This window comes from Carettochelys insculpta, chromosome 3 (genome assembly GCF_033958435.1).
Source record: "Carettochelys insculpta isolate YL-2023 chromosome 3, ASM3395843v1, whole genome shotgun sequence".
Classification (NCBI taxonomy): Eukaryota; Metazoa; Chordata; order Testudines; family Carettochelyidae; genus Carettochelys; species Carettochelys insculpta.
Genome location: NC_134139.1, coordinates 23,947,258 through 23,973,307, shown reverse-complemented (window position 1 = coordinate 23,973,307; position 26,050 = coordinate 23,947,258). Strand labels below are relative to the sequence as shown.

Below are 26,050 nucleotides of genomic sequence, written 5' to 3'. Positions count from 1 at the left end.
AAAAAGGAAAAAATATATAGTGGTTTTGAAAGTTACCAAAATTCATTTCTTATTGATGAGATCAGTGCAAGTCTAATGCTAAGTAATCTGCAGAAGAAAAAAAAAAGAAAGAGTGTAATAAACTACTTGTGATGAAAGGAGAAATAAATAATTTGCATTTGAAGGATCGTTATTCTAAAGGCCTTTAATTTTTAAATCATTTATATTTCATCATATGGGGAAAAAGAGAGAAAAAAATTGTTTCTTGGCAAACTAACTATTCACTTACACTTATTTCCTTCCTTGGTAACAGTCCTGCCCTTGTCCAAGCGTCCTTGTTTCTGATGTATTGTGGTGTCCTGCATAAGTTTAGGACTCTGCTAAGGGGAAGAATATCCTCTGGTTGTTCCTACTATGAGATGTTCCAGAATTAAGAGAATTGCAAAGATTATTTTATTCTATTATAGAATCAAATGGCTTGTAGTGTTATTATTTATTTTAATTTTTAGACTTTGAAACAACTGCTTTGAAAAGAGCTTTTAAAGAATGGTAGGAGGCAAATTGTTAAGGTAATGGTCACTTTGTTGATTTTCCCCTCTCAAGGGGTGTGTGGATGGCAATGGTGCATCTTCAAAGCATTTATTTTTTCACTAGAATTTTTATGGGTCTGATCTTTCACTCCCGTGTGAAGTCTTCAGGATTAGGCCTGTTTTTGCTAATTTCTTTTTTACCTTTTGGACTACACAACTGGGGGGCTTCAGTTTATATCCTTAATTCAGAGCTCCCAGGTGAATCTCTTGTCTTGTCAGGTTGCTACATGATGGTGGTAGTTAGAACAGGAACCAAAGTTGCCTGGTCAGGGAAGGGCACACATTCCACCCTCTGCTATCAAGGAAGTAGTTCAAAGTTCAGACCCAAACTCTGAACACTGCCATTTGTTTTTAAAATAATGAGCAAAAATGTATTCACTGTGCTAAATCATTCCCTCCTGTTTAAAGTGATGCGGACGGACTGAAGTTAAGCAAAAATGTCAAGGTCACTGGTATGTCTGTTGAATTGTTTTTTGAGATAGGAGGGCAAAGTCTCTCTCCCCGCAGAGGAGACATCATGTGTTGCCATCTGACTCCAGCGGGGGTCCTAAGATTGATGGGGGACAAACAATAGGGCAGCTACAAAAGGTTTTTGGACAATGGGGACAGTGTATCCACAGTAATTTGGACTCAAAGTGTTCCTTCATTAGCTAGTTTATGTTGAGAAATCCTTGTAGTGTGATGAGTAGACCTGGAGACAGAGGGTTGACTGTCATGAGGGCCCTAGTTTGGTGTGACACTTGGAGCTCAGGAAGGCAAGCTGATGGACAGCCCATTATGGAATAAATATGGGCCTCTCATCATGCTTAAAAGAGATCTCTTTCCTACAGCCCTGACTATCTCCTATTTATTCCAGATCTAAAAGACAGGGTAGACACAGAAAGTATTTCTCCCCTATTCTGGGTCATTTCCCCCCCTGGAAACTGTGATGTTTGAAATCCAGAAGCGAGGGTCTGTGATCCCAAATTTGTTGACCTCCCTTTCTCTAACAGAGGTTTGGTCCATTTCTTTTGTCTTCTCTTACCAAAAATCAAAGAGATTATATAATCCGTTGTCCCATGTGGGCGGGGTGAGGGGTGTGGTCTTCCTTGAACCTTAGTTGGCATTGATTCCTCGTGGACTTAGTCATACTACAGAACTCTGCCTAATGGAGCTGTGTGGATGTGGGTAGCAGTGGAATTCAGTGAGTCAAGAAATACCAGCATGCTTTGTGGGACACAGAAAACAATCCAACAAATATATTGCTTTGTCTGCTAAATTAGTTTCATGCACTTTTCTTGGTCCCATCAGCAATAGTGGTAAAATTCCCACTGAGGCAGCTCAGATCCCAAATTGGCAGTGAGGGATCAACTGTCTGTATTCCCATCAACTTTCCATCACTTTTGACAGTGGGTATGGGCTAAGCGTTGTTCATATTGTTCAATAAGATCAAAAAAGCCTAGTCAAATGGGAATAGCAGTTGTCAAAATAAGATTTTAAACAATATAACTTTGTCTAGCTAAGTATTTATATGGCCCCATTACTATCATATCTGAGCACCCCACAGTGTTTATTGTGTTCCTACTCACAACTCCCTTGTGAGGCCAGGAAATGCTATTATACAGAATGGCAACTAAGGCATCAAGAGACTAAGTGACTCACCCAAGATCATGTAGGACCACCTGTGACAGAGCTAAGAGCTGAAGTAAGGTCTCCTGATTTCCATGCTAGATCCTTAGATGCAGGATCACCATTAATGCTCACATGGCATTTAACAGAACCCTAGATACAAATTACCAAAATAGCTAAAGTTTTTAGCATTGTATTTGATAATGAAACCCAGGTCAGTTGAGATTTGATGACTGTTCAGTACCTATCTGAAATGAGTTTAGTTGGCTCAGTCTTATTCCTGGAGATGGATAAGCACCCGACAAAATCACAGCTGTCGTTTAAATGGCATGACATCTTGTTTACATGCTCAGCAGATATAAAAGACCAAGGTCCCAATGCACAGAAATGAGTGCAAAGACTTCTGTTGCTTTCAGTGGCCCTAGATCACCCCTAAGTGGACACAGAGCCATTTTCAGTTTAAAAGATGTTTTTTGCTGTCTAGGTAGAGGTACGTTGGCAGGATGTGTAAAGAAACTTGCATTGCTGCTTCCTGTGACTAAAGCACCTTTCACAATCTCAAACTTTCACTATTGAAAAATCCTACTATAAAAATTTATAACAAGCTGGGCAAAATTAATTAAAAATGAAACACACATTACATAAAAATATTTTTGTGCTCATGTGCTTTTTCTGGTGTTCACCAGAAAGTCTCATCCCTACTGATTTGTTCTGACTGTTTTGTGTGTGTTTAAAAAATTGGTTTCAGTGTCTCAGAATCTCTGAAGAGAGCTACTTTTGTTGTAGTTTCCTTATTTAACTCCCCAGTGCATATGGTCAAGATTGCCTAGGTTGCAGGAAGTTTAGAGACTGACCCTGTAATTTTTACTTGGGTAAGTAATCTTCAAAACCTTGTTTTCAGCAGAGACCAGTAGCATGGGAAAGGAATAAAACTTGCAACATTGGATACTTGCTCCTCAGATCTGCAGAACAGTTAAGCATATGTTTATTTTGAAGTCCATTGAAGTCAAGGGATGTGTGTGTTGGCGGGAGGGGCATGTTTTTGAGAACTTAGGCTAGGTCTACAGTCACCTGGAAAGTCGATGGCTGATACGCAATTTTAGGTATGCAACTGGCATACCTAAAATTGACTTTTCAGCCGTTGACTTTCATCCCTGTCCTCAGGGCAGAAGTTCGACAGGAGCACACCTCCTGTTGACCTTCCTTAATCTTTGAGGCTCATGAGGAGTTCTGGGGTTGATGAAGAGTTCTGGAGTTTCATCCCCCACTCCCAGCACTCCACCACATCCTGTGCTCTTCTTGACTCCATGACACAGTCCTTCAGTGGCTTCAAAGGAGATAAGATCCCTCATTGTTATCAGTGGGGTGTGGGGTCTGAGTGGGATGGAGGGTTCAAGAGGGTGATGTAGAGGCGAAGATCATTTACCTAGTGCAGCTCCCCAGGAGTGTCTTTGGGTCTGCATCGTCACTGCTTCTAGGCGCTGTCCACACACTGGTCCTATTGGCCATGATTCTGCCCAATAGGAGCCGCACAGGAAAAGACTCCAGGCAAATGGTTCCATGTACTGCTGTACCCCCAGCCAGAGAAAGTGGGGACATTAGCATTCACAGCTGCTTCCTCCCTCCCACCAGGCAGAGCCTGCAGGCTGGATCATCAGGCTTAAGTGCCAGTGTGGGCTCCTCAATGTGGGGAGAGGACTCCTGAGCCTAGCAGCCAGATCCAGGCAAACCATGGGCTCGATCTAGCCTAGGGGCCATAGGATCCCCACTCCACCTTAGAAAGGGAAAAATAATACAAATTAATCTAAAAATAGAAAGTATCCTGATTTAAAATAGTACGTATTTCCTTCCAGATGTTAATGCAAAATAACAGAATGCAAATGTGTACCTGCATAAATAGACAAAACCCAACCATGCTATTAAAAGACAATCTCTGTGCCTTGTAGAACAGAGGGTGAAATGAGTTCAGGATGAAAATAGAGCAGTTTCCTTCATTTTCCATCTTCAGCAAAAGTTTAACCTAACTTATTTGTTTCATTTGCAGCCTGAGCATTAATGCTGCATTCCTTCCACAAATGCCTATATTCCATGTTGCGCTGTGTTCCTTCTTTTTATTTATTCAGTATTACTAAACATTATGCAGTGGTCATTTGAGCAGCAGTACACTGTTGTTTTCCACCCTGGCATGCTTGTATGTTTGTGTTTTCCATGGTTTGCAGAGTAGCACATGGTGAACTTCAGTATGGCAAACTTTGCTTGGCTTTCTCCTCACTTTTGTCCAATGTCAGTCATTCCACAATGACTTTATGTTGGCAGGTTGGTTGTACAGATGAGCTCCATGTGGGTCAGTGTACAGGGAAAATCAAATGCACAAGTTGTGTGGGTCTTATGAGTTTGGTAATTTATTCAGATTCAGGTACATGGGAATGACATACTCATATACAATCACTGCACCCACACAGCAGTATAGGCAACTTGATGGAGCTCCTCAAGGATGTGGGAGGCTGCCCAAATGGATCTCATTATGTGAGCCAAAGACCTATGGAAAAGTTTACTGTATGTATGTCTTTGAACCACATACTACTGAAACCTCCAGCTAGCTAAGTGTTACTTTATTACCACTCATCAACTTATTTATTTAAATGTAGAGATCCAGATGATTATTAGTGTTCAGTTTACTTCTGAGATGGTTCTCTCCATTAATTTCCTCATAAAAACCATCCACATGACATCCACAAGAAATGAGTTGTCCAAACCAGTTTTCCTTTATTTGTACTTTTGTGCGTGTAAGTCAGTAGATTCAAAACTGTTGTACCACAAGGAGCGCTTGTCTTTGCTGACCAAGTACATTTTCTTATTGGTGTAATGTCTCTCTTTCCTCCTGTTATTTGTTTGCCCCCACTCACTGCACATGTACCATTAAACAATAATTTGGATCATGGTATCTTGCAAGCCTCTGGTTGCTGTTCAACAATAGCAGATTTAGTTAATTTAAAACTACAAAAATGCACTGTATTTTTTTAGCTGTAGAATGCAAACATGTTGCTTTTTTTTTTCGTAGTTCACTCAGATTCACAAGCGACCGAGTACAGGTTACAGTATTATCTTCTGGAACTTAGCAGTACATTTGGGATAAATCAATTTCTTTTGCTTCCACTGTGGTTTTTATCTGTTCAGAGTAGCTGTGGATCCACTTGTACAAAAACCTGTTGGAGAGAAAATATTAGTTTTCCTAAATTTCTTTGGTGAGATAAGTACTTTAAAGAATACCAACTGTGATATGAAGTAAAGCAATCCTTTGGTAATTAGGATTCATTTGCAACTGGAGCATTTTATTAATTACACATTGTAATCACATGGATAGTCACAAAACCAGTCGCGCAAGTCTGTATTTAGAGATTTGTAGACAGAAGACTTAACGTAAACATAGAAATGTTAAACCTACTCATCTGTAACCTGCAAAGAAGATAACAAGAAGGATTCTGTTCTCTATGTGATTTGTGAACAATGCTAAGTAAATATTCATCATTAGTATGTAATAACTGTTGCTTTTGGCAGTTCACTTTTCATTTAATTTGATAATGTGTCCAGTAAATGAAGTGGTACAGGCTACAGTGTTTTACCAACACAATTGCATATTTTCAATCATTGTTAAATGAAGGCAGCTCAAGGCAAAGCTTTAACCCCCACTAGTTTTTGTATGTGATAAAAAGAGAAGGCGCTATCAATCTTTATTGTCTGTCTCACTCACTATAATTGCATTCAATAGTCCACTGATTCTGTTGTCTGTGCTAATGTCAGGAACAGTGAAGAGCCAGATGCTCAGACTTGATCATATGCATCCAGTGGCCACTTTGATAAGTTGGCAGCAAATCTCCGGGTTTGATGATAAATTGTTAACGCTATAGATTATGGACAGCTGAACTCTGGAAGTGTGTATGGAGGAAACTTCTTACCTTGTTTTAAATCTGGCATCATGATGCTAGCTAAAGGGCATGTCATGTATTCTTCAAATGCTCTTGCACTGGAAATGTGCCAGTGACTCGTTGTAACCCCCTGAACAGTAAAACAAAATGAAAAAACAGAGTGATTTGAACATGACATTAATGGTCCTAGAACTGTGGAAAGTATTTCAAAATACTGTGTAATTGTTCTGATTGTCTGATTCAAAAAGAAAAAGCTTTGGATCTGGGGTGTTCACTGTTGAATCCCTGTTCAAATTTAGCATGTTTTACAAAAGCAAAACAAGCTGCCTTAGTGAAAAGTGAGCTGTGATAGACTTGGGGTGAGAGGGGAAGTGTAAGTGAGTCATGTTAGGCCTCCACTTTGTGGAGCGACTGTTGGGTCATTACTTGTTCACAGTATTTCCTCTTTAACCAAGATCCTTAATATACTTTAGAATGTACACTGGTTAACTGAGACAAGCTGTTGGAATTGCTAAGGTATTTCCAGCTGGCCGTGGCTAGTCTACATCCAGTGTTTGTACTGGTTTAACTTTTTCAGTTAGGCCCTGGGTACACTAGCACCCCCCTTTCGAAAGGGGGATGCTAATGAGCCACTTTGGCAGATGCTAATGAGGTGCTTCCATGCATATGCAGCGCTTCATTAGCATAATGGCAGTCGTGTGCATTTCAAAACACGCGCCGCTGGTGTAGATGGGGACCTTTTGAAAGGACCCCCAGATTTCCAAAGCCCCTTCTTCCTAAAACCAAATGGGAAGAAGGGGCTTTTGAAATCTGGGGGTCCTTTCAAAAGGCCCCCCTTTGACACCAGCAGCGCGTGTTTCGAAAGTGGCACTTTCGAAACATACACAGCTATCATTATGCTAATGAGGTGCTGCATGTGCATGGAAGTACCTCATTAGCATCTGCTGAAGTGGCTCATTAGCATCCCCTTCCACAAGAGGGGTGCTAAAGCAGCCATGGCCTTAGTGATGTACATTTTATTTCTACCAAAGTTGTTTAATCAGTATAATTCCTACTGTGAATGCAGTTGTATCAGTATGACAATCTCTCATAGCTGAAAAACTTACTTTCCTTCCTTAGGGGAATAGCTATATACTGAGGAATAAGGGATATTTATACCAATATAACTACATCCATACTAGCAGTGTTGTAATGCTTTATCCATACAGCTGTCTTTAAAGTGTCAGAAAATATGTGTGTATAGATGAGCTTTAAACACTGTAGGCCTCTACAGACAATAGTTTTAGTCCTGGAAATGAATGTTGACAGCATGGTTCTCATAGCTTCAGGTCATGGAAATGCAGGGGTACAAGGGTTTTACTTAACTAGAGATAATACTCTGCATTTTTAAAAGTTGGATGCCTAAATTTAGGTTATCCAAGTCCCTGTTTAGATACCTAAATTAAAGTGGTCTGAATTTCAGAAGTGCTAAGCACTTGACGCTCCTCCTGCCTTCATTAGTAGTTGTGCATTCTTAGGATCCCTGAATAGCAGATTATTTTTCCATAAGGGTATTCAGTTTCCTTACGGTAAGTATTAGATTTGAGTATATGTGACCTCTATCCCGGTGGTTCTCCAACAGAAGTGCGTATGTCCCAGGGGTAGGCAAATATCTTCCAGGGGGTACATGAAATTATCTAGATATTTCCCTAGATGTACAACAGGCTACAGAAAAAAGACTAGCAAAGTCAGTAAAAACTAAGATTTCATACAATGACTTGTTTATACTCTATATACTATACACCAGAATGTTAGTACAATATTTATTTTCCAATTTATTTTATAACTATATGGTAAAAATGTAAAACTAAGCAATTTTTCAGTAACATTATGTTGAGACACTTCAGTACTTTTGTTTGATTTTGTAAGTAAATAGTTTTTAAGTAAGGTAAAACTTGAGGGTATGCAAGATAAATCAGATTCCTGAAGGACTACGGTGGTCTGGAAAGTTTGAAAGCCAGTACTCTCTCCTGCTGTGCTAAATTGCAGTAAATAGAGAAGTATTCCCAACTGGATGCATAGCTGTAAAAAAAAGACCTTTAAAGTGTCTTATGATAGGAAAAGACACAAAACAGGGTGGATCATGTTTATCCAGTGTCCTGCATTTTGCACGTGTGTGTACCTGCAAGCATTACATATCTTAAATTGTTTCTCTTTCACTAAATCACATTTTAGTGTATTTGCAGATATACAGTGAAATGAGTATTGTTTAATGTTGTTATTAGTAATCTTCTGCTTGGTATATTTATACTGAAAAGTCATTAGCTAAGGGAATTCAGAAAATGAAAATTGGTTTGTTAAATTCATATTACCTACTGTTGCTTTATTTTTCCCCAGTATTTTGTTCAAATTAATCAATTAAAGTGCACAGATGTTCAATTAAACCTATAAAAATTTTCCATAGCTACAGCTGTTTTGAAGCTGCATTGTTGGAAATTTAACATATCTAGTAATGATTTCCTCTCAGAAGAAATTAAATTAATGAATCTTTGCTAGATTATTTTCCATTGATAAATTAAAAGAAATTAGAAGTAAACTATAATGAGATTTATACTGTCTGCAACATTTGTTAATTAGAATGATAGCCTAGCATGGGAAAAAAAGGACAGAAAAATGGAAAATGTATCTTTTATTTTGCTATACTGACCTATTTTGGCAATGTATATCTTAGGCAAAATGTGGTGGTTAGCTGAAAATTATTAATTTTACTCCTGCAATTGATGGACAGGCAACAGGCAGTATTTGCCATTAAAAATTAACATCTTCTAACATTTACCACATTAAGACCTTGGTATACTTCAGCACTTCTCTATAATTAGAATGCAAAATAGTAGTAACATCTCGTATAAACTGTATGATAACTCTTGGTAAACCCGTGTTTTTTAATTTGACCACTGCATCTTGATATTACATTTAAAGAGAGAGAAAGACATGATTACCTGTGTCTGATGTAACCTCTATCATCACAGCTGCATGGAAGAGGCTTGAGTAAGCTATTTGTGAGATAGGTTATATTTGACAACCTGAAACATTTTCTGTTTTTTTTTATTTTGTTTTGTTTTGTTTTGTTTACATGGTAGTTTGTTCTGTTTTTTAACTCCTTTAGCTATTTTCTATTCAGTTCTTATGGTATGGTGTGCTTTCCAGATGTCAGCTTGGTTGCTATTTAATGAGGGAGGCAGAATATGGAAGTGTAGGTCAGAATAAGCATTGTATTGGTTAAAGTATTTTTCTGGTGAGTCAACTCACTTATTTCTGTTGGGCTGATTTCATGGGTGAAATCATGGCCTCCCTGGAGTCAATGGCAAACCTCTTATTAACTTTAATGGATTGAGGATGCGCCAGAGGCATTATTATTAAGGAGGCCCATGCCTAGCACCTAGTTGTGCTAGTCAGTATCCCCAACATAAATATGGCCCATTTGACAAGAAACTCTGGCCATTTTGTGTCATATTTGTAAAAATCTTTGTGTCATCCATCTTATGATGAGTGAAATGATTAACAAGGTAGTAGTAGTAGTAACATCCCACATAGACTATGGATCACGCCCTTCGTAGTTCCATTTAGGATCATCATTTGCAGCATCAACTGTGACTGTGGAGGCCCACACGAGAGTGACAGTCCTTGCTGCATCTGTTGCATGTGTAATGGGTGTCTGGCAGGTCCTTACTGTCCTTTCTGTGGGCTCGCTTCTCCTCTGCTAGCTGTCAGATCCTCATCTCACCCTTCTGAAGGCCCTTGTGTAGTTCCTGCCTCCATCTGCTGCGATCGTCTGCCAGCTCCTCCCAACTGTCCGGCTCAATGTCTACCTCCCTGAGGTCCCTCTTGCAAACATCTTTGTAGTGCAACTGGGGGCATCTGGGAGGTCTTTTGCCAGAGGCTAGCTCGCCATACAGGATGTCTTTTGGGATCCTTCCATCATTCATCCTGTGGACTTGGCCAAGCCAGCGGAGCCGCCACTGCCTGAGGAGGGTGTGCATGGTTGGGATTCCAGCTTGCTCGAGGATGGCGGTGTTGAACACTCTGTCCTTCCATGATATTCCAAGGATGCGCCTGAGGCAGCGCAAGTGGAAGATGTTCAGCCTCTTTTCCTGGCGGGTGTACAGGGTCCAAGACTCGCTGTCATAAAGGAGGGTGCTGAGGATGCAGGCTCTGTAGACTTGCATTTTGGTGTGGGTGTACAGCTTGATGTTATTCCACACTCTCTTGCTGAGTCTGGACAGAGTTGTGGCTGCTTTTCCGATCCTCCTATTTAGCTCAGTCTCCAATGACAGGGTGTCAGTGATGGTGGACCCAAGGTAAATGAACTCATGGATAACCTCTAATGAATAGTTGTCAGTGCTGATTGATGGAGGGTCATCAATGTCCTGAGCAAGTACATTTGTCTTCTTTAGGCTGATGGAAAGCCCGAAGTCCTTGCATGCTTTGGAGAACTGATCCAGCAGTTTCTGAAGCTGGTCTTCTGTGTGTGACACTACAGCATCATCATCTGTGAACAGCAAATCTCTGATGAGGACTTTCCGCACCTTGGATTTAGCTTTCAGCCTTGCAAGATTAAACAGTTTCCCATCAGATCTTGTGTGCAAAAAAGATGCCCTCGATTGAAGATCCAAAGGTGTGCTTCAGGAGGAGCGCGAAGAATATCCCGAACAATGTCAGAGCAAGGACGCATCCTTGTTTGACGCCGCTCCTGATGCTGAAAACATCCAATAATGTGCCATCATATTGGATGGTTCCTCTCATGTCTTCGTGGAAAGACTGGATCATCTTGAATAACCGTGGCGGACAGGCTATCTTGTGGAGCAGTTTGAACAGTCCATCCCTGCTGACCAAGTCGAATGCCTTGGTCAGGTCGATGAAGGCAATATAGAGTGGCTTCCCTGCATTTCTCCTGCAGCTGCCTCAGAGAGAAGACCATGTCGATGGTAGATCTCTCTGCGTGGAATCCGCACTGTGATTCAGGATACACCCTCTCAGCAATCTTCTGGAGTCTGCTGAGGATGACGCAAGCAAACAGTTTACCAATGATGCTTAGGAGGGAGATTCCGTGGTAATTGTTGCAGTCGCTTCTGTCTCCTTTGTTCTTATACAAGATTACGATGTTAAAGTTGCACATATCCTGTGGAACCTCTCCCTCTCTCCAGCACAGGCACAGTAACGCATGTAGGGGTTCCAGGAGAGTCAGCATGGTTTCTGTAGAGGGAAGTCGTGTCTTACTAATCTATTAGAGTTCTTTGAAGGGGTTAACAAACATGCAGATGGGGGGGATCCAGTGGACATAATATACTTAGATTTCCAGAAAGCCTTTGACAAGGTCCCTCACCAAAGGCTCTTATGTAAATTAGGTGGTCATGGGATAGGAGGAAAGATCCTTTCATGGATTGGAAACTGGTTAAAAGACAGGAAACAAAGGGTTAGAATAAATGGTAAATTTTCACAATGGAGGGGGGTAACTAGTGGTGTTTCCCAAGGGTCAGTCCTGGGACCAATCCTGTTCAACTTGTTCATCAATGATCTAGAGAAAGGGGTAAGCAGTGAGCTGGCAAAGTTTGCAGATGATACCAAGCTGTTCAGGATAGTCAAAACCAAAGTAGATTGTGAAGAACTTCAAAAAGGTCTCAGCAAACTGAGTGATTGGGCAGCAAAAAGGCAAATGAAATTTAATGTGGGTAAGTGTAAGGTAATGCACATTGGGAAAAATAACCCCAATTATACATACAATGTGATGGGGGCAAATTTAGATACAACAGATCAGGAAAGGGATCTTGGAATTATAGTGGATAGTTCTCTGAAAACATCCATGCAGTGTTGTTAGGAATTATTAAAAAAGGGATAGAGAATAAGATGAAGAATATCATACTTCCCGTGTATAAAACTATGGTATGCCCACATATTGAGTACTGCGTGCAGATGTGGTCTCTTCACCTCAAAAAAGATATACTGGCATTAGAAAAAGTTCAGAAAAGGGCAACTAAAATGATTAAGGGTTTGGAAAGGGTCCCATATGAGGAGAGGCTACAGACTCTGGGACTTTTCAGTCTAGAAAAGAGGAGACTGAGAGGCGATATCATAGAGGTATATAAAATCATGAATGGTGTGGAGAAAGTGAATATTGAAAAGTTATTTACTTGTTCCCATAATATAAGAACTAGAGGACACCAAATGAAATTAATGGGTAGTAGGTTCAAAACTAATAAAAGACAATTTTTCTTCACACAGCGCACAGTCAATCTGTGGAACTCCTTGCCAGAGGAGGCTGAGAAGGCCAGCACTCTAACAGAGTTTAAAAAAGAGCTTGATAAAAGTTTTGGAGGTTAGGTCCATAAATGGCTATTAGCCAAGGGTAAAGTATGGTGCCCCTAGCCTTTAGTCAAAGGCTGGAGACAGATAGCAGGAGACAAATTGCTTGATCATTGTCTTCGGTTCACCTCCTCTGGGGCACCTGGTAGTGGCCACTGTCGGCAGACAGGATACTGGGCTGGATGGACCTTTGGTCTGACCTAGTATGGCCGTTCTTATGTTCTTATGAGAGTGTCTGTGGCACACTTGATTACCTCTGGTGGTATACCATCCTGGCCCGGGGCCTTTCCTACTGCAATGCTGTCGATGGTTTTCTTCAGTTCATCCACAGTTGGTTCCTGGTCCAGTTCGTCCATTACTGGTAGGAGCTCGATGGCATTGAGGGCTGTAACAGCCACAATGTTCTCGCGTGAGTACAGCTCGGAGTAGTGCTCGACCCAGAGCTCCATCTGTTTGGCTTCGTCAGCGATGACTTCACCAGATTTGGATTTCAGAGGTGCCATCTTGTTCTGGGTGGGTCCTGATGCCTTCTTGATGCCCTCGTACATTCCCCTGAGATTACCAAAGTCAGCACTGGTCTGGATGCTGCTGCATAGCTCAAGCCAGTAGTTGTTGGCACAGCGCCTGGCCGTCTGCTGTACTGTTTTTCTGGCCGCTCTGAGTGCTTGCAGGGTACTCTGGCTCGGTGAGCGTTTGTACGCCAGGAGTGCAGCGCGCTTCTTTTCGATGGCTGGAATCATCTCATCGGTGTTAGCTTCGAACCAGTCATTTGTGTTTCTGGCTCTTCTTCCAAACACCGATAAGGCCGTGTTGTAAATTGTATCCCTCAGATGCTGTCATCTGGATGTCACGTAGGCACCCCCAGGGCTGCTGCGCAGATTCTCCTCGAGGGTCTCTCTGAACTTTTCGGCTCTCTCTGAGTTTGCCGTCTTTCTGGCATCAATGTGGGGCCTTATGTGGCTTAGTAAGAACCAAATTAGACTTTTCAATGTTGCTTATGTTGGGCCACACTTTCAGCTAGTGTCAATGGGTATAGTTCTTTGGAAGTTAATAGAGCTATGTAGATTTACATGTTACTGAGCACTTGATTGATTTTTTGGAATGTAGGATTTAAAGAACAAGACTTTTTAAAATTAAATTTCTTATTTATCACTTGAAGTGTTATGCAGCATGTTCTGTTGCTCCTTGGTTATTGAGTGCTCCTAGATTGGAAAGGAGGAAGCAACTCTCTCAGAGAATGGGAGAGAACAAGTTTAAGAGTGGAAAGAGATGGGCCTCTTTGACAACTCGAGCCCTGATTCCACAAGGCACATAAGTACATTCCTCGCTGATAAGCATGGGAGCAGTCTCACTGCAGCCAGTATGACTCAGTGTGTCCAGCTGAATTTGTGCCCTGAAAAGGAAAAGGAGAGACAGGATGGTGGAAATGGGAATGGACCACATGTCTGCTCTGAAAGGATAGGTAAGTTTGAACTTTTAGAACAGATAGGTAATTATTTTGCTTAGTACACTGAAAAAATAAACATTAATAAATATTGAAAGAGTGAAAAGAAGGGAGACATTTACAAGAAATTTGGTATACGATCCTCACTTTGTGGGCTATTTACAAAAATAATGGGTATCACATGACTCAGTCTGAGTTAGCTGGAGACCATCTAATAGTTTTTAAACTCTTGATTCCTCATGTTAATGCTTAGCACTTATATACTTCCTTTCATGTTCAATGCATTTTCCAAACATTAGCTGATTAATCCTCCCTACAGTTCTATTCTGGTAAATGTATACTATTCCCATTTAACAGATGAGTAATCTAGCGAGTTGTGTGACTTTGCCCAAGGTATTGGCTGTGTTGTAAACTATTTCATAGAATTTCAATCTGCCTTAATCTATTTTTTTCTGGAGTTAGGATAAAAAGGTTTAATACACGTGCATAAGTGCTTATGCATAGACATCCAAGAACACATTTTCCATTAACAAAATAATCAGTGTGTTTAAGTGTTTGGTAGATCCATAGAGGTAAGAACCTTATCTGAAGATAGATTTCATGAGCCTATGTTCAGTTGTGAGTGTTCAACTAACAGTAAAGGTTTGAAAGTGACATGAGACCTATGAGCAGGGATTCCAAAGTAGTGACCATGCATTTCCTACCTCACATTTTTCTTCCTCATATAGGCTAGTCAGCAGAATTTACACAAGAGAAAAACTCATTTGACCATGGGCAACAAAACCGAAATTCTCCAAGCCACTGCCCAACCTCCCCACCAGACCTGATCAGAGGTTCTGACACTCACCATCTCAGACGAACTGTTACTCTCAGTGGATAGGGTTTCACAGCCCTCACAGGAGCCTGCTTAGTGCTGCATTTGACACTCAGGGAATACCTTAATGCTCAAGTAGCTAAACTCTGTGCAGAAATACAGTGTGGTACTTCTATGTGTATACCCGATAAAATTAAATTTACAGTACACTAAAAGGAAAATGCAATATAAAATTGCTCAGGCTCCTTGTCTAAGTTCCCAGCTAAGTACAATAGAGCAAAATTAAATAAATAATCATTATTGAATGAAGAGAGTACATTTAAGAACAATTCCCCAAAAGACTTAACCAGTGTGACGGATTTCCTTTCCACTCCTGGTAGAATTATACCAATTCACAGTTTACTGATTGAACCTCCCTGTTTTTGCATGCATGAAAGAATGGTCTCTCCCCACTCTGCAGCTGACTTCGAGTGTCTTTAGATTTTTAAAAGTTACATGTTTTCACTTACTCTCTAATTCACTAGTTGCACTCTTTGCAATTGACTGCCTATTTATCAGTTTGAATTAGCTACATTCTACTGTTATATATGATGTTCTGAAAGTTGTATCAGACCACTCAATAACATATGGGATCTGAGATTTTGCTGGGTTCAAACCACCATTTATTCTTCAAGATTAACTTTGATGGGTGTAAAAAAGGATTGCCCTCATGGTTTTGCATCTGAAGTGAATTGTGGATAAATGTTAAGGGCTAGACATATGACTTGATTTGTAGTTACATACAAGTAGGTTCTTTTCTCACACCATTTTTACTGTTATAACTCATCAGACATCAAATTCCTGACTGACACTAGAGTAACTTCAGTCCTCAGATGTCTAGTTACTAATATTGGTGCCCATAGTTGATTTGAAACATACAAATTCAAAGGCACGTGATTGTGCTCATGAAAATAGAAGCCAGTTTGAAAGGCAAGCCTTAAAAGTTTGTATTTCAGACTTCTCGTGTTGTAAAATAATTTATTAATACGATCTCTACTCAGTGTAGCTAAAGCTCTAGGAAGACTGCAAAGAGCTACAAAAGGATCTCTCCAAACTCAGTGATTGGCCAACAAAATGGCAGATGAAATGTAATGTTGATAAATGCAACATAATGCACATTGGAAAATATTATCTCAGCTATTCGTATAAAAATATGGGGTCTAACAGCTGTTACCACTCAAGAAAAGGATCTTGGAATCACTCTCTGAAAGTATCCACTGAATGCACAGCAGCAGTCAAAATAGCAAATACAATGTTGAGAATCATTAACAAAGTGATAGATAATAAGACAGAGATTATTTTATTGTCTCTATGTAAATCCATGGTGTTTCTATGTCATGAATGCTTCATGCAGACACAGTCATCCCTTTTCAGAAAAAGATATATTGGAATTGGAAAAAAGTACAGAAAAGTGCAACAAAAATGGCGAGGGTTATGGAACAGCTTCCACATGAGGAAATATTAATAAAACAAGGACTTTTCAGCTTGGAAAAGAGACAACTGGGAGGGTGTCGTGGTTGAGGGCTATAATTCATGAATGGTGTAGACAAAGTAAACAGGGAAATGCTATTTACTCCTTCTCATAACACAAGAACAAGGAGACCTCAAATGAAATTAATATGCTGCAGGTTTTGAACAAACCAAAGGAAGTATTTCTTCATACAACACACCAGTCAACAGGAGCTCATTGCCAGAAGATGTTGTGAAAGCCAGGACTTTAATAGGGTTCAAAAAGAACTAGATAAATTAAAGGAGGATATATCCATTAATGGCTTTTAGAAGGATGGGCAAGGATAGTGTCCCCAGTCTCTTTGCCAGAATCTTGAAATGAGCAAGAGCAAACCTGCCACTTGATGATTTTCTGTTATGTTCCTTCTTTCTGGGGCACCTGTCACTGGCCACTATCAAAAGACGGGATGCTGGGCTGGGTGGACTTTTAGAGTGACCCAGAGTGGTCATTCTTAGTTTCTTATCTTTGACAATCAAATGATTTTGTTGCAACAAGAAACAGAATGTTAAATTAATGCATGAACCTGCTTTCAGTGGAAAACAGAATCCGTTTTAAAACAATTAAAATATTCAGTGTTCCAAATGGTACAACACCCAGAAATTCCAAAACAGTGATGTCCAAAAGAAATGTAACTGATTTCTACAGGACCCCTCTCCCTGCCAGCTAGGTACCACTCTCCCGCCCCAGCCAGGCACCCCTCTCTCCCTGAAGATTATGTGAGTGTCCGGGCTGAAGCCAGCACAGCTGCCACATGAGCCACACCATGCCAGCCACCTCATGGCTGGAGCCTGCCAAGAGCCAGAGGAGCTGCCTCCAGTACTGTAGCCAAGTGCTTATCCCACCATGTGCTGGGAAGCGTGCATGGAACAGCCAGCCCGAGGGGTGCCCCAGATGTGTGGCTCTCCTGAGCCACATTTCACCATTCTCCAGTACGTGGTTCACCAGATGTGGTAGAGAGCATATTGGACACTGCTGTCCCATAATGTTATACACATGTATCTGGTACTCTTCTCTCTTAGTTAGGAGCCAGAATCAGAAGAGTGATATTCATCTGATTGTATAAATCTGGAATGACTCTGCAGAAGGCTGTGCCTGATTCTGCAATATTGAAGACCATGGGAAACTTGGAAACTGACTACAGTGGGCAGAAGATTAAGTCCCTTGGAGTTACAGTAAACCCTCAATTTTACGGACCCCAATTTAGCAGACTTCAGGAACAATGACATCCCCTTGTTGTTCCCAAAGTCCACTGGGATCCGTAAGATCACCCCTCGCCCTCGAAAAGTAAAGGACTTAGCTCTGGTGCGGCCTGGTGGAGCCACCACCTCTTCCACTGGAGCTGCCATGTGTATGTGGAGGCTCTGGCAGCAGCTTCTCTAGGCCATGCAGTGGTCCCTCCAGCTGTGCACAGTGAAGCGGCTCTGCTCATGTGGCAGGATGCCTTCAGCCATGAGGCAGCTGCAGCCCTGCAGCCAGGTGCCTCCAGCCGCATGCGGCAGTGGCTTCAACTGCATGGTGGGGCAGTTGTATGTGGTTGTGTGCCTCCGGCTGCACAGCAGGGCACCTCCAGCAATACAGCAAAGTCCAGCAGTTCCTCTGGTGAGTGGCAGGGTTTTGTTTTTTGTGGGCAGGGGGAAGACTGGGATTTGGACTAACGGAGCCTGGCAGAGATGGGTGGGCAGGTAAACCCTTACATATAATGGACTTTTAGTAACAGCAAACAACCTTCTACTCCCCTCATTAGTCCCTTATATGGAGGATTTACTGTATCCTTCCTTTCTTAAGTGCCATGCCAACAGGCGTAGGCAATCATGGCCCTCCACCCTTTCTATTCTGAGTGCTTTCTAGCATTTTTACAGTGCTTCTGCACTGTAACCAGGAAGTAATACTATCCCATAATTTCTTTTGCTGCCTACCGCTACCCCATTTACCATCTAATTTCCCCATTGTTACTAGGTGTTCAAGTCCTAATTTCTGCATTACATGTCCTATAAATTTTGCTTGCCTTGTCCTTGTTCTCACTAACAATGATCTTCTACACTGTGCTTCAATCAAAACAGACTCATTCGTCCTCTTAGCTGTCCATGGAATACGCAACATGCTCCTTAAAAATTACATTTCTGTGGCTTCAATGGACTTCTCAACTTGCTTGCTGATTGTCCACACTTCAGACCCATATAATAATATTGGCTCAATATAACGTTGCAAAACTCTTTTCCTAACTTCTAATGGTAACAACTTGTTAGTGAGGATACTCCTCATTCTCTGGAATGCAGACTTTGCTTGTGCATTTCTGCATTTAACTTTCATTGTACACCTACCACCTGATGTGATATAACACCCCAAGTATTTAAATTTAGTCACCTGATGTATAACTATCCCATTCGCACTTATGTTGCACCTTAGCATAATTTTGCTTTTAGTTATTACCATTGATTCTGTTTTTGCAAGGTTTAATTTAAGTTCCTTCAGCTCACTTTCCCTATTAACTACGTTGACTAATTCTTGAAGATCTCTTTCATTTTCTGCAATTAAAACTGTATTGTCAGCATATCAAAGATTATTTAAGTTGTATCCACCAATATTTAACCCAGGAAGACCCTCTATTTTTCGCATAATCCTTTCACTATACAAATTAAAAAAATCTAGCAAAAAAACACAACCATGTCTAACTCCCCTTTTTGTTTTCCTATAGTCACTTAATTTGCCACCCATTCTTACAGCTGCTGTTTGATCCCAGTATATATTCCCAATTATTCTTAAATCCCTTCCATCTATGTCCAGTCCCTCTAAGATTTTTATCACTTCATTGTGCTTTACCCTATTGAATGCTTTCTCAAAGGCTATAAAGCATAAATATATGTCCTTTTGTACTTCCAATGCTCTTTCTATTGATGACCGTAAGATGTAAATAGCATTGGTAGTACCTTTATCTTGTACAAAGCCACACCGTTCTTCAGAGATAACTGATTTTATCCTATTTCGTGCCCTATTCCTGAGGATTTTCAAGAGTAGTTTGGTAATGTGGCTCATGACACTTATTGTCCTATGTTGCTCACATTCAGTAGCCCCTGATTTCTTAGGTAAAGCAACGAAAACTGACTTTGATAAGTCCACTGGGATATGACCTATATTGTATATTTCATTTAAAAGTTTTGTAACTATATCAATACCAAAAGTTTACTGTATACTGAATTAAATCCACTGTCAGAGAAATGAAGCTGCATTTTTTTTTAATGTGCACACTAATTTTAAAATAGAATTGGTGTCATACCTACCAGTGCTGGTGCCTTGTATAGCCTGGCACTGGCATCCCCCATGAGGGGAGCAGCTGCTCCATGGGAACAGGGAATTGCTGGGGCAGAAGCTGTGGGGGATAGAGGGTTGCCAGCTCTCCTGGATGCCACTTTCCAAAATGGTGTCCTATCGGGGAGAGAAGGCATCACTGGTAGAGTGGGGGGAGGGAAGCTCACCTGCCTTCTTAAGGCAGCAGGTGGAAGGTGCAGGTGATGGCAAGCCCACCTCCCCACAGACCCACTAGACATTCACTTCACACAGGAGGCAAGGCGCTGAAGAATGAGGCCCTCAGTTTAGGTGGTGAGTGGCACAAGAATGGGATGGAAGAGTAGCAGGTGGCTGTGCTGCTGGCTGCAGAGAAGCAGCACTTGGAAGGGAAAAATACCATTTCTCTACCACTACTGGATACATGGCCTGTTCCTCTTGAATACTCTGGCTTGTGCCCGTACAGCTCACCATCAGAGGCAGGGAGCAGCCAGGGAATAGGGCTGCCAGAGCCAATCCTTGGACACATGCAACATAGGGCACCACTAAATTTGGGGCATATGCTGTGTATGCCTAAGGCTCTGAATAGAATTCTACATTGAGAGCCTCATTCTTCAGTGCTTTGTCTTCTGTGTCAAGTGAATGCAGAGGAGGCCTGTGATGGGTGTACTAGGCCCTTTGGGACCCTATGCTGGAGGCCTTATGGTCCAACCACACTCAGCTCCTGGAACAGAGCAATGATGGTGGGTCCTCCAAGCCTGGCTAGAAAAGCTGCAACAAAGCAGCCAGTCAGAGTGAACCAGGCATAGCTAAAAGGAGCTACAGGGTCTGAGCAGGTCAGTTGCTGGCTGGGACAAGAGTGGAAGGCTATGGAACTTTACAGGCCTGAAGGCCTGGCAGAGACCTTGCTCAAGCAGGGAACAGAGGGAATTTGTGTTCTGAGGTGAGGGTGAAGAGCAAGGGGCCAAAGGAACAACAACAGCAACAGAGTAAAGGGAGCAGCACAGGGCCATTACTTGTAGCATCCTTTGGTTGGGTCATGGAGTAGTGGGATAGGGCCAGTCCTCTTACTAGCCGGTGGTGGTGTGGTCAAAGGCCTGAGAAGAGAACAAGCGTTGTTTAGAAGGTCAAGAAAGGGGCTAAAATTTAAAGGGCTCAAGGATGGGACTGAAGATCCCTCAGAGGAGCAATCATTTGTGGAACTTCATTACAGAATAGGGATGGACTCCAAGCTAGCTCAGAAACAGGGCTGCAGATGCCAACAAGGGTAGACTGATAATCCTTGCTGGACCTTTGTTACCCTGGAAAGGATTCATTGATGTGTTGGACTATGTGACTTGGAGGATTGAGCTGCTGAAGACCCACTTGGTGAGTTTAACAGCTGACTGGGTGCACCAGGAAGCAAGACAGAAAGAGGTACAGTGAGTGAGTGCAGGCTTACACCCTAGTGATAAGAAGTGCTCCTGAGCAGTCAGGGTGCCCTGTCAGGGGGTAAATGGAACCTCTCTCATTAGATAAAGCTTTAGACCCATTTGGACTGATGTGAATAATTGAGCTAAGTAAAAGTCAGTGGCGAATGAGGCTGTGCATTCATCTCCTTCAAGGTATCATAGGTGCTATATCAGCATGTATTCTGGCAGAGATTTAAAAAATGCAAACTGTTGTGGGTTTTATTTATTATCTTGTGTGTTTCTGGAATTGGCATGATGGATGCATCTATGTAATACTCTCTGGTGTTCCAGAACTTTAATGAACCTGTGGGTTTGTTAAATGAAATAGTATCTGGATATGAAGAAGGTGATGAATATGTATTTTAAAGTATTATATTTGTTCATAGGCATTTGTTGTATGCTGCTGATTTCTCCTGGCACAATATTTGAAGTAAAGTTGTAGTGTATCTTTACACTGAGCAATACATTATGCTATTAGAGAATCAATAGTTCAGATACTCCAAGCACGTAAAATCAAGAGGGGGAACTTCCAGTGGCATTTGCTGAATTGAAGTCTAACACTGTTGCTAGGGAGCTGCACATCTGTTAAATGTCTGTCATGAAAAATTAAAAACATTCAGGTGTAGAAAATTATTCAAATTATGTAAATATTCAGTTATTCTATATAAAAATAAGATTATGCCACCTTGTGGCAGGAAAGATTTTTTAGTGTATGCATGCAACAGACCTTTCAGTGAATAGGATACAGATCTTGAAAGTTAGTAACCTAATCTTTCTTATTTAGTAAGTGTTTTGCAATTAGAAAATATTGTTTATAAAACTTAGATATTTTTCCTTTAATGCACAGTTTCACTCACATTTACAGGATCAATAAAGCAAAAAATATTTTCAAACCATGTGTTATTTTGGAACATTGAAAAGGAAAACTGAAACTGTGAAGTGGTTTTATTTTTAAAAAAATCTACATTTTAGGTATTCAGAATGCATTATATACATTTTAGGTAATGTGGTAAAATGCCATTATTTTATATTAAACACTTTGACTGCGTCTACACTAGCAAGATCTTTCAAAAGATTTTTCAAAAGAAGGGGGCTCTTCCGAAAGATCCCATGGAGCGTCTACACACAAAAAGTGTTCTGTTGCAAGTAAAGCAAAAGAATGTGGTGCTCCTTTAGAAATTGCTCTTCCTTTCCTGTTTCAGGAAGAGTGCCCCCTATCAAAAGTGTCTCTGGAAAGAAAACATGTATATATGCTCTGCAGACCCTTTTTTTTGAAAGAGCAGTCCTTCTGCGGCCTGATTTTTCTATCCCTGGCCCATTCTTTTGAAAGAGTCGGGGCTGTGTGAATGCTCTCTTTCAAAAGAAGTTCTTTTGGAAGAGATCTTCTGGAAGAGTTTCTTTTGAAAGATCTCTGTAGTGTAGATGTAGCCTTTAAGTGAGAATTGTTTGATTTGTAGATACTTTTTCTTTATGAAGAAAATAAGATTTTAGAAGGTGTATAGGTCAGTTCCTGTAAACTGATCCAACATGCAAGGATATTTAATGTCTATATTATTATTTCATAATTTGTAACAGATGACAGACAGGCTTTTTCTGCATCTTATATTCTAATTTTACATTGTGTGATTACTGATCGTGTGGATTGTACACCATAACAAAACTACTCTCCCAATAATCATCTTTCTTTGAATGTTTGTTTTGATATTAAAAACAATTGTTTTGTCACTTTTGTATGTTCTCAACTAAAGAGCAAATGAAATAACATACTTTTCACAGCATATTTAGTAAGACCACAATACAATGGCTACTGGGTATACTGTAACAAATAATTAGTGTTGAATTATTCTTTAGGTCTGTTTTATTGTACATTGGGGTGGGGAACCTTCAGCTTGTAGGCCACATGTGGTTTGCCATGGTTAGCTACTGGTGGGCTGCTAAATGGTTTATGTGAGCATCTGCAAGCACTGCAGGTCAGAGTGGGTGTGGTGGCCAAAGGGTGCTATGGGAAATGGTACAGGCTGAGCCACTGCTTCTTGTAGCTCCCATTGTCCATTGGGATCTGCCGGGCTCCATGTCTGCAGACGCTCCAGTAAACAAACTGGCTGTGGGCCCACCAGTGGATAACTGAAGATCCATGTGCAGCCAGCAAGCTAGAGGTTCACCAGCCATGTTGTACATAATTATATGGAAAGATGAAATTACCTACTAAAGAAAATGGCAAAGTCCTAAATTACATTAACAAACTTTTTCAAAATTCCCAGTGCTAAGGGTTATATTGTGATTTTTACTGTTATACTGGCCCTATAGGGAAGGGTTGAAGGGGTTTGTTGCTTTTATTTTTTCCCCCGCATGAAAGTACACAGATCGTAATTATTTTCTTCTTAGCTATTACTGTACATAATGTCATAGGATGGAAGTCATAGAGGTATGTCTCCTGTTATCAAGTGGTTTTTGCTGAGTGATTCATTCACATTCTGTTTCTTCCTCCTACTTTTTGAGGAGCAGAAATGTAGCACTTTAAAGACTAACAAAATGATTTATTTGGTGATGAGCTTTTGTAGGAGACCCACTTCATGAGATCACTTTTTAAAGCCCTAGTGATAGATACTGTTCAAAATTCAAAATGAGCTCAGTTCCTGCATCAGGGATCTTAGAATTGCTCTTTTTTAGAATAAATAAGATTGCAATGACTCACACAACTTGGGTCAGTACCTTTTATCTGGAACTCTGTTATCTGGCAATATCCACAAGCTGGCATGATTTTAGTTAGCTGGATATCCACTTATCATGAGTGTTGCCATGTGTTCCCCACAAGTTTGTTTTCAGCCACCAGTCCTGGCTCTCCATGTTCTGTGCTGTTGTTTAGCTGTAATTTACACCTAAATGTCTTCTATGAGCCCAGTAAGCAGTGGAAATGTTGGTAGAGCTGCTTCAATATTGGCCTCCCATGATCTGGCAAATTCTCTCATTTGGCATTGGCCAGGTCTTGAGGGTGCTGAACTAGAGAGGTTCTACCTGTGTTATATTTATTAATCTCTCAATGCTCAGCTGCAGTATTTTGTCCTACACATGCTGGTAGGCAATGAGATGAGACAGCTCTTTCCAAAATTTTGACATATATTCATCAGAATTCTTAATTTTCTTCAACTGTTTTTGCTTCCCCTATCTGTTCACTTTCTATGAATATTCTAGCAAGTTACTTCATTGAGTGTAAAGGTCTGAGACAGAAAACTTCACGTGAATATTAGAATATAAGCAAATTTTGAATATGTAAAAGTATTTGCAATGCTAAGTGGATTCCAGCAATTATTCTCAGCCAATCAGGGAACAAAAACATAGTATGTGACCTATGTGTGTTCAATGAAAATGGAGCAATAGTTATAATGCTGAATCATTCACACTCACAGTAGGTGATAACATGGTTATAAAAAGTCATGATTATATGTGGGAAAAGTGTGAGTAACTCATGGACGATTCACAAATAGCAAGAGGCGAAATTAATCAAATCATTTGATTCAACTTATAGGCTCTAATCTACAAGGTAGCTGAATCCCCTCACATATCATTGTCTTCAGTCAATATTTACTTGGCTCTTTTACTCAGTTTCCTTATGGCCTTGCACAAATAATTTAGGACTCAGCTATGCTACTCCTGTTCTGAAGTGCTTTCCTGCATGAGCAGTCCCATTTATTTCAATGGCACTAGTTTTTCACAGCAAGACCACAATTCAGGAAAGCAGTTCAGCATGTGCTCATGACTTCAACTGGGAATGTAAGAAAGTGCTTAAAGTTAAATACGTTCTTAAGTACTTTCCTGAATTGGGATGCATTCTGGTCTAGGGCTTAAGTTATTAACTTTTCAATGTGACTAGGCTGGCAAAATCTGCCTCTCAAATTCTAATATCTGTTCCCTATTTTAAAATGGAGATGCATGAAAAATGCAAAAAAAAAAAATCTGAACAGTTCTTCATCTTCAGTTTATCACAGAATATTTTAAAAACAAAACCAGCGAGAAGTCCTTTGGCACCTTATAGACAAAAAGATATTTTGGAGCATAAGCTTTCGTGGGCAAAGACCTGCTTCGTCAGATGCAATGCCCGTGAAAGCTTATGCTCAAAAATATCTGTTTGTATATAAGGTGCCACAGGATTTCTTGTTGTTTTTGTGGATACACACTAATGTGGCTACTCCTCTGATATTTTTAAAACAGAATTTCTGTGGAAAGTAGGACCTCTTTGACAGTGACAGGGGGACCCTCAAAACTTATTTCTAGTCATCTTCATCTCAGGAACACTATCTGAGGTTAGGAACTGATAGTGCAGTTGTGTCCGAAAAGAATTTAATGATTGCCACTTTTGTGGTTGTTGTCCTTCCATATTTGCCATAGCCCCTCCCCCTGCTCTACATGAATGCCCTCCCCACCCCCAGAGCCAGGCACCCTCAGCCCCTCATTCTAAATCAATGCTGGTGACTCACCAGAGCCATCAACGCTGGAGCTGCTGGGGCCACCGCTGCTGGAGTCTCTGGGACTGCCAGAGCCACCAGATCTGCTGGGGCCGCTGGAGTGGCCAGAGCCTCTGCTGCCTCTGTAGCCACTGTGACCTCTGGGGCCACTGGAGTAGTCGGAGCCATTGGGGCTGCTGCCGTGAGCTTCTACCAAGCAATGAGGCAGGTACACAGAGTGGGCAGATAGTACTTCCCACATGCAACTTAAGGAGGAACCACTTGTAAAGGCTCCAAGAGCTGGAAGCTCCACCTCTCAGAAGCTCTTTCAAAAGAAGAATATGCAAATGAGGTGAGAGATATGTAAATCTGCACTTCATTTGCATTTTTGATTTCCTTCATTTGCATACCTCTTTCGAAAGAGGAATGTTAGTATAGATGTAGCCATGGTGTTTAGAAAATACATGTTGCACCTCCCTTGTCCAGCACCCTCAGGACCTGACCAATCCCAAACAAGGGAATTTGCTGGACAAAGAGGATGCACCCTTGTCCCTCCAACCTGCCAGACTGCTGCTTCTCCCTGCTGGTGGCTCTCCACCCCACTGGCCCCACTGCCTCTGTTCTGG

General features: G+C 41.0%; 1 long non-coding RNA gene across 2 annotated transcripts in view; it reads left to right on the top strand.

Moving 5' to 3' along the window:
• Positions 1-13,849: 13,849 nt before the first annotated feature.
• LOC142010219 (uncharacterized) overlaps positions 13,850-26,050 on the top strand; it is a 53,973-nt gene continuing 41,772 nt past the window's right edge. Inside the window, exon 1 of one of the 2 annotated variants that reach the window (XR_012644730.1) lies at positions 13,850-13,904. This is a non-coding gene — a long non-coding RNA (uncharacterized LOC142010219). The remainder of the gene's footprint in view (positions 13,905-26,050) is intronic. The other variant, XR_012644731.1, reaches the window with a different exon arrangement.